Source organism: Anabrus simplex, chromosome 2 (assembly GCF_040414725.1).
Source record: "Anabrus simplex isolate iqAnaSimp1 chromosome 2, ASM4041472v1, whole genome shotgun sequence".
NCBI classification, from domain to species: domain Eukaryota; kingdom Metazoa; phylum Arthropoda; class Insecta; order Orthoptera; family Tettigoniidae; genus Anabrus; species Anabrus simplex.
The window spans coordinates 478293342-478311002 of NC_090266.1; positions in this window are offsets into that span (position 1 = coordinate 478293342).

Below are 17661 nucleotides of genomic sequence, written 5' to 3' on the forward strand. Positions count from 1 at the left end.
ATCTAGCATATCGGTTTCACCACTGGATGACTGATAAGCACTCTGCATTCTGTAACATAGTTCAAAAGTGTAATCAATTAGATTCATTTTCTTTTCTTGCTATTTGCTTTAGGTCGCACCGACACAGATAGGTCATATGGTGACGATGGGACAGGAAAGGCCTTGGAAGGGGAAGTAAGCGGCAGTGGCCTTAATTAAGGTACATCCCCAGCATTTGCCTGGTGTGAAAATGGGAAGCCTTGGAAAACCATCTTCAGGGATGCCGACAGGGGGGTTCGAACCCACTATCTCCCGGATGCGAGCTCACAGCTACCCGCTCTTAACAGCACTGCCAACTCGCCCGGTTATTTCCATGTTAACAAAGAAAATCTCTACTCTGCATTTTCTTGTATTTACCCGAAATAAAGCTAAGTGTGTGTTCCTCAGGACAATTTGAGCGAGCCGGTACTGTAATTTTCTCACTAAAATGACCAAAACTACCAATATCCGATCACATGATTGCGAAATTAATTGATTATCCTTAGTTAATCTTTTCGTTATTCTCTTCCACAAGATATATACACTGGACGCTTCGCTACAAGTTTAAGTTACCCTGTCTACGGTACCCTAATTAATTTCTTCATCAAATGCATACTGTGTTATCATTTGTGCTCAGATTTCCATGGTTAGAATCTATAAGGTAAGTAACCATTTCTGAGGGTGTAGTCATGGTCTACTGGGTTATCAGAGTTCCGAAACAGTGGTCAGCATCCTCCTGTCTCCCAATCTTTCCAAGAGTTCAGCCGAATAGCAAGATATTTCTTTTCTAATCCTACACCTTTTTTCTAAAGTAGACCGAATATTTCATTTCAGTAAAGGTCCATTCAGCCTTCATAATTGATTGATCAAGTGAGTTGGCAGTGCGGTTAGGGGTGCGCAGCTGTGAGCTTTCACTCAGAAGATAGTGGATTAGAAGCGCACTGCCGGCAGCCCTGAAGATGGTTTTCTGTGGTTTCACACTTCTCCTACTTAGTTTTATTTCTCTTGCAATTTGCTTTACGTCGCACCGTCACAAATAGGTCTTACGGCGGCGATGGGATGGAAAAGAGGAAGCGGCCGTGGCCATAATTAAGGTACATCCCCAGCATTTGCCTGGTGTGAGCATGAGAAACCACAGAAAATCATCTTTAGGACTGCCGACAGTGTGGTGCGAGCCCACAATCTCCCGAGTGCAAACTGACAGCTGCGTAACCGTAACCGTGCAGTCACCCGCACGGTGACGTGTAACCTAATAACTTGTTCAGTGTAAGATTGCAGGTAGATTTATACCATTTTGTATTATTATATAGTGAATAAAGAATATAAAATGAAAATAACATGAATAAATACTTCTTTCTTCTTGCACTTGCTATCTAAAGAAGGATAAACTTTGTACGTCCGGAGAATTTCTGCATTCAATGTACACACACGCACACGTTTCACCTTTTTCTGAAATAATGTGATAAATATTGTTTATAATAACATCAAATATTCATGTTCAGACCTACTAAAATAAATAAACAATCTACTCAACAAAATAAAATTCTCTATCTTGGCAGTCATCCTGTTTTCCTTAAATAGTTAACAAAATAGTTACTTACAATACAATAATCCAAATCTTACTCATACCGCAAATTCGTGCAATAATTTAACAGTCCATAAACTCAACGAAATTATCTACAGAATGGAGTATGATTTAAAAAATCACGGTACTGGTGTTCTCATCCATGTTAAAAAACATTACATTATTATGGGTGTCCGACCTCAGATTGTTCCTTGTTACGTTGATTACACCGAACCCTCTCTCACAAGAAACACATGACGTAGATAACACTGACACCATACGAAGCAACTTGCTTAAGTATGTATTCGTTTCTTTTCTATTGTAGGCTAAGGCTTTGTGTACATTGAAGTGAGACTTGAAATTTGAAGAGCATTGTTTCTTTCATCCATGTTAAGAAACAATAAATTATTTTGGGGTCCGACCTCAGATTGTTCTTTGTTTCGTTTATAACACGGAACCCTCTCTCACAAGATACACATGACCTAGATGCAGTTCTTCTATTTGTCTACAAATTATTTAACAATCTTATTGGTAGCTCTAACTTGCTCTCTCTGTTCAACTTGTCTGTCCCTAATCCATCTACACGCCCGAAATATGTTACTTTCTACTGCTCTAGACCAAGAACCCAACAACATAGTAATTCACCAGTGTTAAACTCAATGAAATTATTTAATAAATATAGCAATGAGTATAGACTAGATATATTTGCAACTACATACACATCCGTAGTAAAACAATGTAAACAAATAACTTAATTGTTTTCGGTTCTAAGTTAAAATCCCACTTTGCTGATTCCTATTGTTAAGCTCATAACATTAGTTAATATTCTAGTTTCTAGTTATACCATCTACCTCATCATCATTATTATCTTCGATAACATCACTACCATCATGTATAATTACAGTACTAATGCAGCTTTAAAGCCGTTCGTAAATCATTTTAATTGTAATATTTTAAATACCTTCTTATAATATGTGCATATGTAACTGAATATTTGTAATACTATGTTACTGAGGAAAAGTGTATTTTTTAAATTTCATTTATGACTATTTTACGAGGACTTTCATAAGATGTATTATAAATTTAATTTAATATTTGTTTTTATCTAATGTAATAGTATATGTATATGTGTTTCACATCATTAGGTTTGTACCTGTCTGAAGCACAATAAATAAATAAATAAATAAATAAATAAATAAATAAATAAATAAATAAATAAATAAATAAATAACACTGATACCATACGAAGCAACTTGCCTACAATCGGAAACCAGACTTTTCACACAACTTTGCTCAAAAACTCGCTTTACTTCCTTCCCTTGCAAAGCACTTAGAATTCATATCATTTGTACAGAACACATTGCTTTACTATTTCAAAGGACATGGTAGAACCTACAAGCTCGTTGTTCAAATGCTGCGAAAATATGTTCCGATCTCCTTTACTCCAGAATTGATTTGCATGACAGCTGCAAGTGAGCCGGCTGCCCAAGTGCATTCCAAGGAATTTGGCAGATGTACGGAAGGGGAAAGAACTTAAGAATGCCACGAGTGTTTGCTGTTTCTGTGTAAACATTACCGCCGACATCTTGGTTGGAGAGGGTTGAATAGCATTTTCTGCACCAGCCAACCATTAGTGAGTAACACAAAAATTCTTGCCGAGGCTGTGTATACGCAGACACCATCCACGTACATTCGTACATACACATACATTTGATTGAAATAAACAAGGGCGTACTATAATGGTCTCGAGATGACTCCTCGAGAGATACCTTTCATCACATTTCACCGACCGACCGAACAATGTGTTATCTTTGCTATCGTAAGTTATATTCGCCGCTGGAACAAATGACATACAACACTGAGATAAAGATAAATTTCAGGCAAACCGATGGAATTTAATTTATTTACGTGGCTACGAACGATAACATTGCCATCGTCTGGCGTATTTGAGCAACTTCAAATACCACCATACGGAGCCAGGATTGAGCCTGCCAACATGGACTCAGAAAACCAGCGTGTTTACCATCGGGGCCATTCACTCAGGCTGAAATATAAGATGTCACATACGGATTTCGTCGAGTTTTCGCAAGGTTAATCTACATGAGTATAAGATGAATGCCTGTTTGGATATTTTCCCCAGTGGACTTTAGTTTTCTAGTTTTGAGCGTTTCAGATCTAGTGATTAGTCGTCATATTCAGAGATGCTCTAGTAGTGCTGGCTCCGTGATACAAGCCAAAATTATTGTAACTATTAATTTTTTATTGATAATTCATTTCACTCTAATGTTTTGTTATAACACCACTCAATACGAGTAGAACGTCTCCTAATAAATAACTGTACACGATTTTACCAGCGGAGCTATTAGTGAAGTAGTGGTAAAAGTATTCACAAGATGTAGCGTGTAAGAAATAACATACGGTTAAAAGGAAGCCAAGAAGACATTTGAAGTAAATAAAGAGAAGGGAAAGGAAGGGAATGAATAAAAAAAGAAAGAAAGATGAAAGGAGGTGACTCGAGTCCGTGCATAGTCTTACGGTGGAGAGAAAGTGGAAATTATGCGTGTGAATATCATACTGTTATCGAGTTGACTGGAAATATCTTGAAGGTGAAACTAATGAGTAGATGTATTAAATAGGAACGTATGATTACAATCGATAACATGTTACTTAAGCTCGATCATTAGTTTCCTAATGACTTCTCTTAAGTGCAGGGTAATAACTTTTCAATGTAATGGGCAACGTAAAAGGTACCTATGCTCTTTGTTAAGCAATAAGAAGAACCCAAACTGATGCGTGCAAAGACTGGCGATCATAAATACTCTGAATAAAGAAGAACTACATTTCTCATATAAACACCAGCAATGAATTACAAAATATAATTGCACGTGTTAAGTCGGCTGAGTCAGAGGTTCAAATGGTCACCATAAATCGTAACAAGAGATGTAGTCCCTGATTGTATCGGTTACCTCTCACGCAAATGCTCATGACTCATTCTGTACAACTTGATGTTTGAAGTATAACTTGGAAGGTCAGTGAGTGTTCGATGAAGTGTATACTTTCAAGTATTTTAATGGTGGGACGCTACCGTTGCATTCAACTCGCCTTTCTTCAAAACATGTTTCTTTGCTTCTTAAGAGTTTAGGAAACACGTTTTGCTACAGCCCTAATGGGTCTTAGCCTACCAAGTGACCGCTGTTTAGCCAGAAGACCTGCAGATTACGCGGTGACCCGCGCTCAGCGTGACGAAACCTGTCGGCCCTTATTCTTTACTGTCCAGACTAGCACAGTCATCTCATCGTCAGATGGCTCCTCAATCGTATTCATGGAGGCTGAGTGGACCTCGAAATAGGCCTGAGATGCAGGTAAAAATCTCTGAACTGACCGGGTAACGAACCTACCATATCCTAGTAAGAGGGCAGGCTTGCTACCCCTAGACGACGGGGCTATTTTTTCTCCTTCCTCTACCACTTTTACCCATACCTGTGGGGTCGGGGATGTGAACTGTGTCACACGTGTGGATTTGGTTTTACGGCCGGATGCCCTTCCTGACACCAACCCTACATGGAGGGATGTAATGACTATTGCGTGTTTCAGTGGTGGTTGGTAGTGTAGTGTGTTGTCTGAATATGAAGAGGAAAGTGTTAGGACAAACACAAACACCGAGTCCTCGGGCCAAAGAATTAATCAGAGGCAATTAAGATCCCCTATGCAGCCGGGAATCAAACCCGAGACCCTCTGAACGGAAGGCCTCAATGCTGACCATACAGCTAATGAGTCGGACACGGTAGGGCTAAGCTCGCCTTCGGAAGAATCTCATTTTCGCAGTGTAGTAGGCCCTACGTTAATTTATGTTCCTTGATAGGACTGGGGGGAGACCAATTCCTTGGCTGAATGGTTAACGTTGAGGCTTTCGGTTCAGAAGATCCCAGGTTCTACTCCCAGCCAGGTTATGGCTTTTATTCACACAGGGTTAGTTCCCCTGACCATTTGTGTTTTTCACTTCTCTTCATATTCAGGCAATACATCTACTACCAACGACCGTAGAAACATGCAATAGTGAAGCATCCCTCCACATAAGGTTGTCGCCAGGAAGGGCACCCGGTCAGAGCCAAGTCTACATCTACCGTACTACAAAGTTCACACCCCGCAACTCCACCATTGTAAGGGATATGCGTCCGAAGTGACGAAAAAGAAGACGGGACCGGGAAGAGGTACCGTTCGGAGATACATTCGATACCCAACCCTGACACTGACTCTTTAGTATGGTTTTATCATAACCACAGAATAAATTATTGAGAGTAACTGGTTTCAGGTCGCAAGGCATCTATTCAAGTCCTATGCTAAGAAGTTAATATTAATTTGTTTTACGTTCCTTCAATTGCTATAGTTTTTTAGACACATCAAAGTGCCGTAAAGTTTATCTTCCAGGAGTTTCCCAATTAGCTGGGATTGTAACCAATAATTTGGGACAAAAATTGAAAACTACTAACCGAAGCATGGTAGTCGGATTGAATTAATTAGTCGTACAGGCCATCGTTCTATGAATTCCACAGCAATGTTTCAAAGGTGAAGGGGAAATCCATAGCAATATGCTGATCATCATTTTCTGTAAGAATTGGACGCATTAGCTTGGATAGTGAATGACGTGACGTCCTGAACTTGAGATGTTCACTTCATGTTCCCTTGTATTCTTTATAAACGCATATACTCACTGCTCCATTACTACTTTTAACACGAGAGTCAGCTCAAGGCTAAATTTTCACCCGGGCAAGAGGTATTTTCGGAAACCCCAACCCCATAAATAAACGACACAACTAGTTGATCGTTTGTCTTCATGGAATATGATTTGACGTTTATTTCATGTAAACCGTGTTACATTACTGCAATCATGTAATTTTATGTTAGGTTATCTTATGCCTGTTGCTCACGGTAAAATTTTCCGTCAAATTTATTGTACAATAATTTAATTTTATAAAATTTCTGTTACTCACGGTGAAATTCAAGTCTTATGAAACCTTTGATAAAATTTTTCATAAAATAGGACATGTTCTATTCCGTAAAATTAATTTTATGAGGCGAACCAATCAGCGAAGCTGACATCAAGATGATGCTGGCGCTACTTCGTGAGAAGATTGTGAAGCTCGACTGTAAACAAACAAAATGGCAGGATCCGGGTGGACTAAGGAAGCTGTTAGTGTTTCACTGGACGAATACCAGAAATATCCTTGTTTGTACGAAGTTAAGAGGCCACTTTACCACAACAGAAATGCAAGAATAGAGGCACAAAAAACAATCGCCGAATTCCTATATGAATGCTGGTCTTCTAACCTAAACAAATTTTCGACCAAGGACAGCAATCCTCTACCTTCTTCTCGTCTTTTGATCCAATCCCGAGTCCAGCATTTCCTGGCATTTCTTTCCTTCTTTTTTACCACTGTAGGCCTACAACATATAATTGCATATAAAGCAGCAAGTGTTGCTTTGTTTGTTGGAGCCATACTCTCAAACACACTGTAAGTTGAACAGCTGATTCTTGGTTTAAAAGTTTATCGATAGATGGCAACACATACACATCTCAGTTTAGAAGTGAGTTCATACATGGCCATCCTAATGCTTCCACCGCTTCACGGATTTTATGAAATAATTTTACCGTGACCAACACAACTTGCTTTCACCATTTTTTTATAAAATTAATTGTACAACAAATTTTACGAAACAGTTTACCGTGAGCAATAGGCATTAGGCTTATTTGGAGCTTGTCGTGACCAGTAGGATGAAATACAGGCTAAATTATTCGTTTCCCTGTCGTCTTCATCATCATTTCATCCTTATCATGACGTGCAAGTCGCCCATGGGTGTCAAATCAAAAGACCTGTACCTGGCGAGCCGAACTTTTCCTCGGACACTCCCGGTACTAAAAGCCTACGCCATTTCATTTCACTCGTATCCCTGTAAGTTATTTTTATTTGAATCAGTAGTAAAGCCTACATCAAACTCGGGAAGTGCAAATGGCTTTTGAGCTTTAGAAGTCTACTGCAATGTTTTTATTTTATAGAAAAAGCCAGAAGGTTTCTGTTTATCGGCCAGCCCAGTGGTGTAGGGGTAGCGTGCATGCCTCTTACCCGGAGGCCCCGGGTTCGATTCCCGCCCAGGTCAGGTATCTTTACCTGGACCTGAGAGCTGATTCGAGGTCCACTCAGTCTACGTGATTATAATTGAGGAGCTATCTGACGGTGAGATCGCGGCCCCGGTCTAGAAAACCAAGAATAACGGCCGAGAGGATTCGTCGTGCTGACCACATGACACCTCGTAATCTGCAGGCCTTCGGGCTGAGCAGCGGTCGCTTGGAAGGCCAAGGCCCTTCAAGGGCTGTAGAGTCATGGGGTTTGGATTGGTTTTATTTTTATCAGGTTTTCCTAATTCCTACCAACTCAACCTGTATAGAGCCACTAACACAGATAGATATTTCATTGTTAAACCACACAAATGATAACGAACGGTCGAACTAAAATGCGTTACGTAACGCACAACACACCATCCGCTTGACTTCTGCAAGTGCGACCGATGTCAAGCGAGTGTCTTGTACGCGCAAACGAATCTCAGTCACCGCACCACTTCACCCACTTTCACACCCCTCCTCCAATGCCCTCTAAAAGGCAACAGTAAGGAAAAAGACTGTCCGGCCCCGCGTGTCATCTGGCGGCCCAGGGTTCGATTCCCGGCTGGGTCAGGGTGTCTTAATTGTAAATGATTAATATCCATGGCCTGGGGTTGGATGTTTGTGTCGCCCTTAACGTTCCTTTCCTTACATTCAACACTCTACACATTCCGCAATTCCATTTACACGCAGGTTCATATCATATAGTGCAAGTAGGGGCAAAAGATCCCTATAGGTCGACGCCCCGAACAAATAGCATTAAGAAAAAGACTCAGTCTCAGGTGACAGGTCGTCTTTGATAAGTCACTGTTGCCATCCTGGTGCCCTCCTTCAACCTGGCCCTTGTAAGATTTGTATTGTATGGGTTCTTTTCCTGTTTGTATGCTTTTAAAAACATACGATACTGCAGTAAATTTGATGTTGTGATAATCCATTGTTTTACTATAGTTTTTTGTTTCGATATTGCCAACAAACTGCGAACATGTAGTACATTTATTCTCAATCACAGAATCGCATTTTTTTTTTTTTCGTTCCTTGCCTTTCGCGGCGGCCAGGGCGGTCCCCCGGGATGCCCGGGCCTTAATCAGTTCTTGCTTTTAATTCATAGTGAATCATTTAATTGGACGTTCGTATCATTTAGGTTCTAATGAGACAGTTCCTTCCTCCTTCTTAGCACTTATACTTCAATTGTAAAACCACTCACTGAATCCGCGGGTTTAATAAAATCCTAGAAATTACATGAGCTTCCTCAAACACTAACGAAACCAACGATTTCCTGAGCGTCTTCTTTACTTGTCAGGAATGCATGGCGATCGGCCACTGGTTCTAAAGCTCAATACTGAATCGATGATGCTTGTAGTCTAAAGGCGTCAAAAATCTAGGTCATCAGCACCTCTTTATGGTACTTATCGCCTAAATGAGACTATCGCACCAGTGTGAGATGTCTTTACTGAAGTGAGCAACGCATTATTATTATTATTATTATTATTATTATTATTATTATTATTATTATTATAAGCAAGATTGTAGTTTTAAGTGAATCAATTGAAAAACTCACATCAGCTGACCGCTACTCGAAAGGTGGACATCTTAATAGGAATCGACTCATTATATATATCCCTTGGTTATAAGGGTTCTTCTTATTATTATTTTTGTCCGGTCTTTGGCTGAATGGTCAGCATAGTTGTCATCGATTCAGAGAGCCCTGGGTTCGATTACCGGCAGGCCTGTGGATTTTAACCGTGTGTGGTTAATTCCTCTAGCTCAGGGCAGGGTGTTTGTGTTCTCTGTAACATACATGCTCATTTGTATACAGCATATCACTCTACAAACCACCACAGAAGAATGCAATAGTGAATACATCCCACCACATACGCTTGGCGTCAGGAAAGGAATCCGGCCGTAAAACTGGGTTAAATACACCTAAAATAGTTAGTGGCAAATGTTCAAGAAGTATATTATTATTATTATTATTATTATTATTATTATTATTATTATTATTATTATTATTATTATTATTATTATTATTATGCTATTTGATTTACGTCGCAACGATACAGATAAGTCTTATGGCGACGATGGGATAGGAAATGCCTAGGAATGGGAAGGAAGCGGCCGTGGCTTTATTAAGGTACAGCCTAATGTGAAAATGGGAAACCACGGAAAACCATCTTCATGGCTGCCGACAGTGGGGTTCGAACCCACTATCTCCCGATTACTGGATACTGGCCGCACTTAAGCGACTGCAGCTATCGAGCTCGGTATTATTATTATTATTATTATTATTATTATTATTATTATTATTATTATTATTATTATTATTATTCCAGCACATCCTATATCTCGGTAATAGGTCGAACATTATCTCCTGTCCACCATTTAAAACTGGGGTCACTTTAAACATAACATGTATTAACGAGGAATTTCTCCTTCTTCTTATAACGTACGGGAACACAGCAAAGTCTTGACTTGGATTTCGGACAAAACAAATTTAAGCTGAGGTCGTCCATATCACTGGTCACATTAGCGAAATGAAATCGGGAGTGAAATTCCTCGACCTGAGCTGGGAGAGGGGTTGGGCGGAGAGAAGACACGCTACATCCGGAGAGGATGCAAGAGGTCATATCTTTACGGCAGGTCAAGCATGCACTGAGAGGGGCAATGCTCGACACAAAGGACTCTCGCTCTCCTAGTAACACAACATTCATACAAGTATTCTTACTTCATGATCTTATTTCCGTCCCATTAATCGCAAAACATTACTATCCATGAAAAGAAACCTCCAGCTCCTCTGGCACTAACGGTTCGCACACATTCTACCGCCAGTAGACCAGAGGATGTGAAAGACTGGGGTTCTCTCATCCCAATAAATTTCCGCTGGATGAACATTCCTTATCATTTCAGTACACTAAATGCAGGCCTTCAGAAGCTGAAGTATAAAGCAACCTCCTCGTTTTACGCGACATACTATATGCTACTGAAGACTGCTACACAAATGTCACTAGTCCCACGGACAATGAACTGAATCATTTCACACAAGACGACTATCCTCCATGTCGTACTTGGTGAATCCCGCTCAAAGAGATTTACAGGATTGTCCTTTGTTTTTCTTCCTTTGCTAATGGTTTAACGTCGCACTAACTCTTATAGGCTTTCGGTGACGGTGGGATAGAAAAGGTCTAGGCCAGGGAAGAAAGTGGCTGTGGCATTAATTGAGGTACAGCCACAGTAAAATACTTAAATAGAAAAGGGGGTAAATTGTATATTACAGAAATAGATTTAGAGAAAGCTCTTGACTCTGTAAGTGGAGGGATGTTCGTTGCGAAGCTGGCTAAAATAGGAGTGTCAGTCAAAATGATTAATGCCATAACAGAATTGTATTCAGAGGTTAAAGCACTTAGCAGTGGGATATAGACATTCACAAATTAGTCTAAAGTAGGGGCGCAAATTATCACCGATATTCTTCACACATTTTATTTAAAATATTTTGGATAACGAAGGAAACGAGAACATGACAAGCCCATGTCATAACAATAAAGAAATTCCTCTCCTAGTCTTCGCAGACGTCATCCTTCTGTTATGATTAACATCAGCTGACATTTAAAGAAGCATCACAAAATAGCTGAATATTGTACAAAATGGAATTTAAAAATTAACATTAAGAAAACGAAAATGATGGTTTGTAAAAAGGGAAATAAACTAACAAGAAAAGAAAGGTTGTAGATAGAAGAGTTAAAGGTAGTCAATAAGATATAATATTTAGAAGTAATACATCCAATGGTAAGTACAAATAAGAAATAAGGCGAGCAGAAATAAAAGGACTGGGAGGTTTGTATAGCACGAGAATTTTGGACAGAAAGACTCCAATTACTGAATATAAACTGCAGAAATATGTTCTAAATTCACTTGTAATGATCAGAGCGTTGTACGAAGTAGAAATATGGGGCATTAAAGAAGGAAATTAGGAAATAGAGGTCCATCCATATGGAATGTACTCACCTGCAAAATAATTATGGGGCTACCAGAATATACAGCTAACAGTGGACTCAGAATTATATGTGGATATATAAGTATGCAAGCAGTTATAGCTTAGAAAAGTAACAATATATTGGTTAAGAATAAAGAGGGGAATCGGGAGAGAAATACTTACGAAATACCAACATGAGATGAACCATTTTCACGATGGGTGTTGGGTAATCAAGGTGAAAAGGATGCTAGATAGAATGGGAGTGAGAGACGCTTGGTATAAAGAGATGCAGAACGTAGAAAAGAAATTGAGTAAGAAAGTAACTACCAGAGTGAAAGATATTGCGAAACAGATGATTACGTCAAAATGTACAACCCAAAGAACATTACAGGAATTCTGTGAAATTAGCATAAAACTGCTCATAAAGAAATAAATAAAGACTTGCGAATAGAAAAATAAGAGGTTCATTGTGGTGAATAATGGGTATCTAGAAGAATAACTGTCTAAGAGAGAAAAATGAAAAAAATTGCTGTTCGTTATGTGGAGAAATAATGGAGGAGACATGCTTGTTGAGAGTATATAGAGAAACAGAATCACTAAGGATCAAATACCTGGGCAGTTGATTGTAAAGCAAAAATAGAAAGGGAGAAGGAATGTTATTCAATTATAAAATATTTAAATAAGGAATGGATCGCTCCGGGTAGGACAACAACATTTTTCGAGATAGTAAACTATATGTGGCCAAAGAGAATCAAGGAAAGCAAGCGAAAGTCAACTTTTGGTATTATGGTTGTGTTGTTTTTGCCATTGTTGGTTTTGTTTACGTAACAATGTATTAATTGCATGTGAACTTGCTTAGGTTACAATAGATTAAATGTTCCTTCCTCAGCTGCTGGAGTTCCGTAGCTGTAGGCTGAGAGCATTACTTAATTGGTTAATTATTAAATAATAAGAGCATTCTCCCCAGTCGGTGGCTATTAGTGACTGGGAGAGAGATATTTTTCATGCATGCATGAATTCAGTTCATTCATGCTTGCATTTATCCAAACTGGAATGTTCTCACCTTATGTGCTTGACTTCCGTAGATGTAGGCTGTGAGCATTCAGTTCATTCAATCTTTCTTTCATTCATTCATTCAAAAGTGAATGCTCTCTCCCCAGTCGGTGGCTATCCATGATTGGGAGAGAGAAGTGTTCATCCACTCATACATGCATGAATCCAGTCCAATTTGGCAATTCATTCATTCAGTGAATTCACAGTGTCTATTGCAAACTAAGGATAAGTCTGTTGAGACTCGTGACATAAAAAATACTAAAACTAACACAAATTAATAGGGGTACGATACATGTTGTCCTACACTATATATACAAGAAAGAACAAATAAGAGATGGGGTGTAAATAGTGAGTAGGTGTAATTGTAATAATTGTGGTAGAAATAGATAAATTAGTTATAACGAAATCATGTATGTGTCAAAATATTGTGGATCGCAATAACTGATTCTCTCCCCCCAGCTCCTTGCGATCAGGAACTAGGGAATGGGAGTATTTTGTTCTGTTCTATACCACAGCCTCAGTATTGGCGTGCTGTGAAATGAGAAACCACAGCAAACCATTTTCAGGGCTGCCGATGATGGTGTTCGAACTTGCCAAGTACCGAATGCAAACTTACATCCAACAAGTTCAAATTCTATTCTCAACCACCTAAAGATTGCTTCGCCAACATCAGTTCCAAATGGATGTGGGTGATACCTACCATACAATACAGTCCACAACAATTTTATTCTTGATTCCAATCCCTGTTAATACAATCACCATTACTGACACCACAGCTACGAGTAAAATACGAGAGGTTTCACCCTTCGCTAGAAAACAAATAATGACGTATTTAAGTGTTCTGGATAGTGCTCATAATTTATTCTTATATTTTTATTCTTAAAATTTACATACTGAATGTTCCAGGTAGCAGATGTGATTTGTTCGTAATCATTAAAGGTATATAAGGGTCTGGTTGATTGTCCTGTATAGTGACCGAGATTTGTTCATTTATTCTTAAGTTTTAAATTTCTACTACCGAGCAAATACATTTTGGCCGATAAAGAAATGGCGATTTCGGTAGAAATGAAAATGTCTTACAGCCCCGCCTCCTCCAGTGTCAAATACCTTTCTCGTTCTGCGTCTTCTAGCAACATGACGAACAAGTTACTTACCTGCCCACAAAAGATGAACTCTTCACATCCCTCCCTCTACAAGGTCGATGCTCTAATCACATTATGTTGAGGTAGCCCCCTCTCCAATCATAGCAAAATTCATTAAGCGAGACTATTTCTCTTCATCTTACTCAAAAAGCAACATCACTCATTGGTTCAGTTTGGGCCAGATTTTTAGCACGCAAGATGCAAGTATACATACGCCCCTGGGTAGTACCTACTCATCATTTGTTCATTTATTTTCATTCCCTAAACCTACATGTTGATCCAGTTGAGAGACTCGGATAGTAATAAAGATTTGTCCACTTATTTTAAATAATTCAAATCTACATACTGGCCTACCTGAGTGTTCGAATAGTGCTCATGATTTTTCAATATTCATAATCTTTAAACCTACATAGTAATGTCTCCTGGAAACTAGTCTTGATTTCTTTGTTTAATTTTAATCTTAAAATGTACATACTGGTCAAGCTAATTGTCCTGGATTTGTTTGCATTTTTTGTTCTTAAAATATACAGTACTAGAAATTAGTATTTTCAAAGTCCCAGGCAGCGGACTCTGCGCACGCTGTTTACACGTCGGCATAGGCCCAGGGACTGGTATTCGCTGTGATTCTTCCGTTGTCGTTCCTATATCGTTACTATAACCATTAGTTTAATAATAATAATAATAATAATAATAATAATAATAATAATAATAATAATAATTTCGTGTGGCTATTTCTAGCCGAGTGCAGCCCTTGTAAGGCAGACCCTCCCGTGAGGGTGGGCGGCATCTGCCATGCGTAGGTAACTGCGTGTTATTGTGGTGGAGGATAGTGTTATGTGTGGTGTGTGAGTTGCAGGGATGTTGGGGACTGCACAAACAGCCAGCCCCCGCCCGGGCCATTGCAATTAACCAATGAAGGTTAAAATCCCCGACCCGGCCTGGAATCGAACCCGGGACCCTCTGAACCGAAGGCCAGTACGCTGACCATTCAGTCAACGAATCGGACATCATAATAATAATAATAATAATAATAATAATAATAATAATAATAATAATAATAGTAATAATAATAATAATAATAACATTCATCATCAACATCACAGCAGCAATAAGTTTCGCAGTAACCGGATAATAATCATGAATTTACCCGAAGTAAAGATGGGAATTAATGATGATTTTACACTTAATGCGTATTCTGTGAAGTGGTGTGTTATTGTGAATGGCTGTTTTCACATTTTCGCTGTAAAACATAAGGGAAATTTGTGTTTTCGCCTGTGAGTTATTTATTTTTTCAGGATCAGCAACAGCATAACGCCGAATTACAAAGATCCGAGCTATGTACAATATATATTAACCTAAAATGGAAGATATACAATATAAATATTTACAAAGGACACAAATATACACAATAAAAACTGTACAATCGTATATAATAAATATTTACATAAACAACGACATTAACAGAGGAAAATACATTTACAGTAAATATAGCAGCAGAACAGGAAAGAACAAGAAGGATAATTAAGTTATATGAGAAATATGACATAAGGAAGGAAACGTTACGAAGATGTCTAGGTTTTTGTTGATAGATAGGTTATTAAACATTGCCGGAATACGTATAGAAAAGGACCTTAAGGTTAGAGAAAGCCAGGAGTAAGAAATATGGTGTAGGTTCTTCATTCTGGTACTACGAGATGGGACATGGAGGGGGGAATAAGGAAACTAAATCAGTAGACCTAAATAGACCATTAGCTGCTTTGTATAGCAGCTTCATGTCGGCTACTTTCCTCCGAGCAGAAAGAGCTTGAGTTTCAGTTTCCCAAGCACTTGGATAGTGAAGTTGCGACATGCAGGGACCCTGGCTCTGACAATAGCACAGAAAAAATATTGTACACGGTCAAGGTGACTGAGATTTGGAGAAGCAGAAACAGACCAGACTGTAGAGGCGTATTCAGCAATAGGTAAGATACAGAAAACGTAGAATGCCCTGAGGGCATTTACATCTGTGATGTCAGGAAACCTGTAGAGTAAACCAAGGAGTGACATAGCACGTGAGGTGACCCTGTTTATGTGCGAGACAAACTACAATTAACTGTCAAAATGCACTCTTAAGTCTTTCTGATTGCCAACCATTTGCAACCGGTTGGTTGTGTAGGTGGTACTCTTGTAGAACAGGGGATTTACGAAGTGTGAACGAAATGGTGGAACACTTGGAAGGATGAGGTTTAAGACGCCATGCAGTACACCAACCTGACAGTGAATCAAGTGAATTTTGCTATTGGATTTTATCTGTGAGAGATCGATCTGCTTGAAGATTTTACAATCATCTGCAAGAGAAGGATTTCACATGAATAGTGGGAAACAGTATCGATAAGGTCATCAATAAACAGGGCAAAATGAAGGGAACTTAGGAGACTGCCCTGCGGGACACCAGAGAGGGTGGTGGTGGGATAAGAACTGCATCCATCAAGGACCACGCGCTGTAGTCTTTCACTCAGAAAGCTATTAATTAGAGCTAGGAGTTTCCCATGAACGTTAAACCGTTCAGAAAATTTGTGTGCAAGATGCGTGTGATCTACGGTATCGAAGGCCTTCGCGATGTCGATATAGCATACATCAAGATGGGAGCCCGCGTGGATGGCAGACGTGGCATGATGGAGGAGGATAGCCAAGTTAGTTGTGCAGGAGCTTCCACGGAGGAAACCATGGTGCTGGGGGGATATGTATGGAACTGTAAACGCAAGCAAACCTAAGTGGATGATCCTTTCAAAAATGGTTGATAAAGCAGGTAATATAGAGACCGGGCGATAATTTGCGATATTCGACCTCTTCCCACCTGTAAGAACGGGTGTGATATAAGCAAGTCTCCAGGAGCCCGGAAAGTAGCCGATTGAGAACCACCGATTGAATATGACGCTAATAGGGCATGAAAGAGTTACTGCTGTATTCTTAAGAAGATAGGACTGAGACCATCAGGACCAGTGGGTTTATTTTCTGACAAAGACGAAAGTACGGAGTACATTTCAGATTCAGTGGTAGAAAAATTACTGTGGCTATGGGAAGTAACAGGTTTGATTTTAGGAAAATCAGTGTACTGAACAAGTTTAACAAAATTTGAAGTAAAATATTCTTTGAATAATTCAGGTCTATCTGCTCCACTGGTTACAGAACGGTGTTCGTTTGTTGTCTCTTCTGTTATTTATAAGTGACCAGAACCTCTTACTGTTGTGTCTTACTTCAAGGCAGGCTCCGTAAATACATTCTGAGTAATCGCGCCTTAATAAATACTTGTGGTGTTTGCGGAGGTAAGAGAATATTTTATAATTTCTCTCGGAGGGCGCATTCTTCCATTGTCCCCAGACTACCTATTTCTTTAGTTCAGCACTTTTAGTACCACTCTTCTTCCATAGGGGGCATTTTCGGGACATCGAACGAGTAGGAACGAGGTCACGGATCACAGCAAGCGTCCAATCATAAAATAAGTCCACCGCATCTTGAACTTCACCCACATGTAACAAATGCCATGGTAAAAGAGACAGGGTACGATTCACAGTCGGCCAGTGAACTTTACGCCACACAGGCACAGAATTCCTAAGGACAGGTCGATGACATCGCGGAGAACGGGGAGTGGTGAGAATGAAGGCCGCTTCAACGGACTTGTGGTTGAAGTTAAAAATATTTTGTCCCACAGAAACAGATGAGGGCTCTTTATAAGAAGGTAGGAATTCAAGAAGATTATGCCCGTATGTGTCTTCCAAGA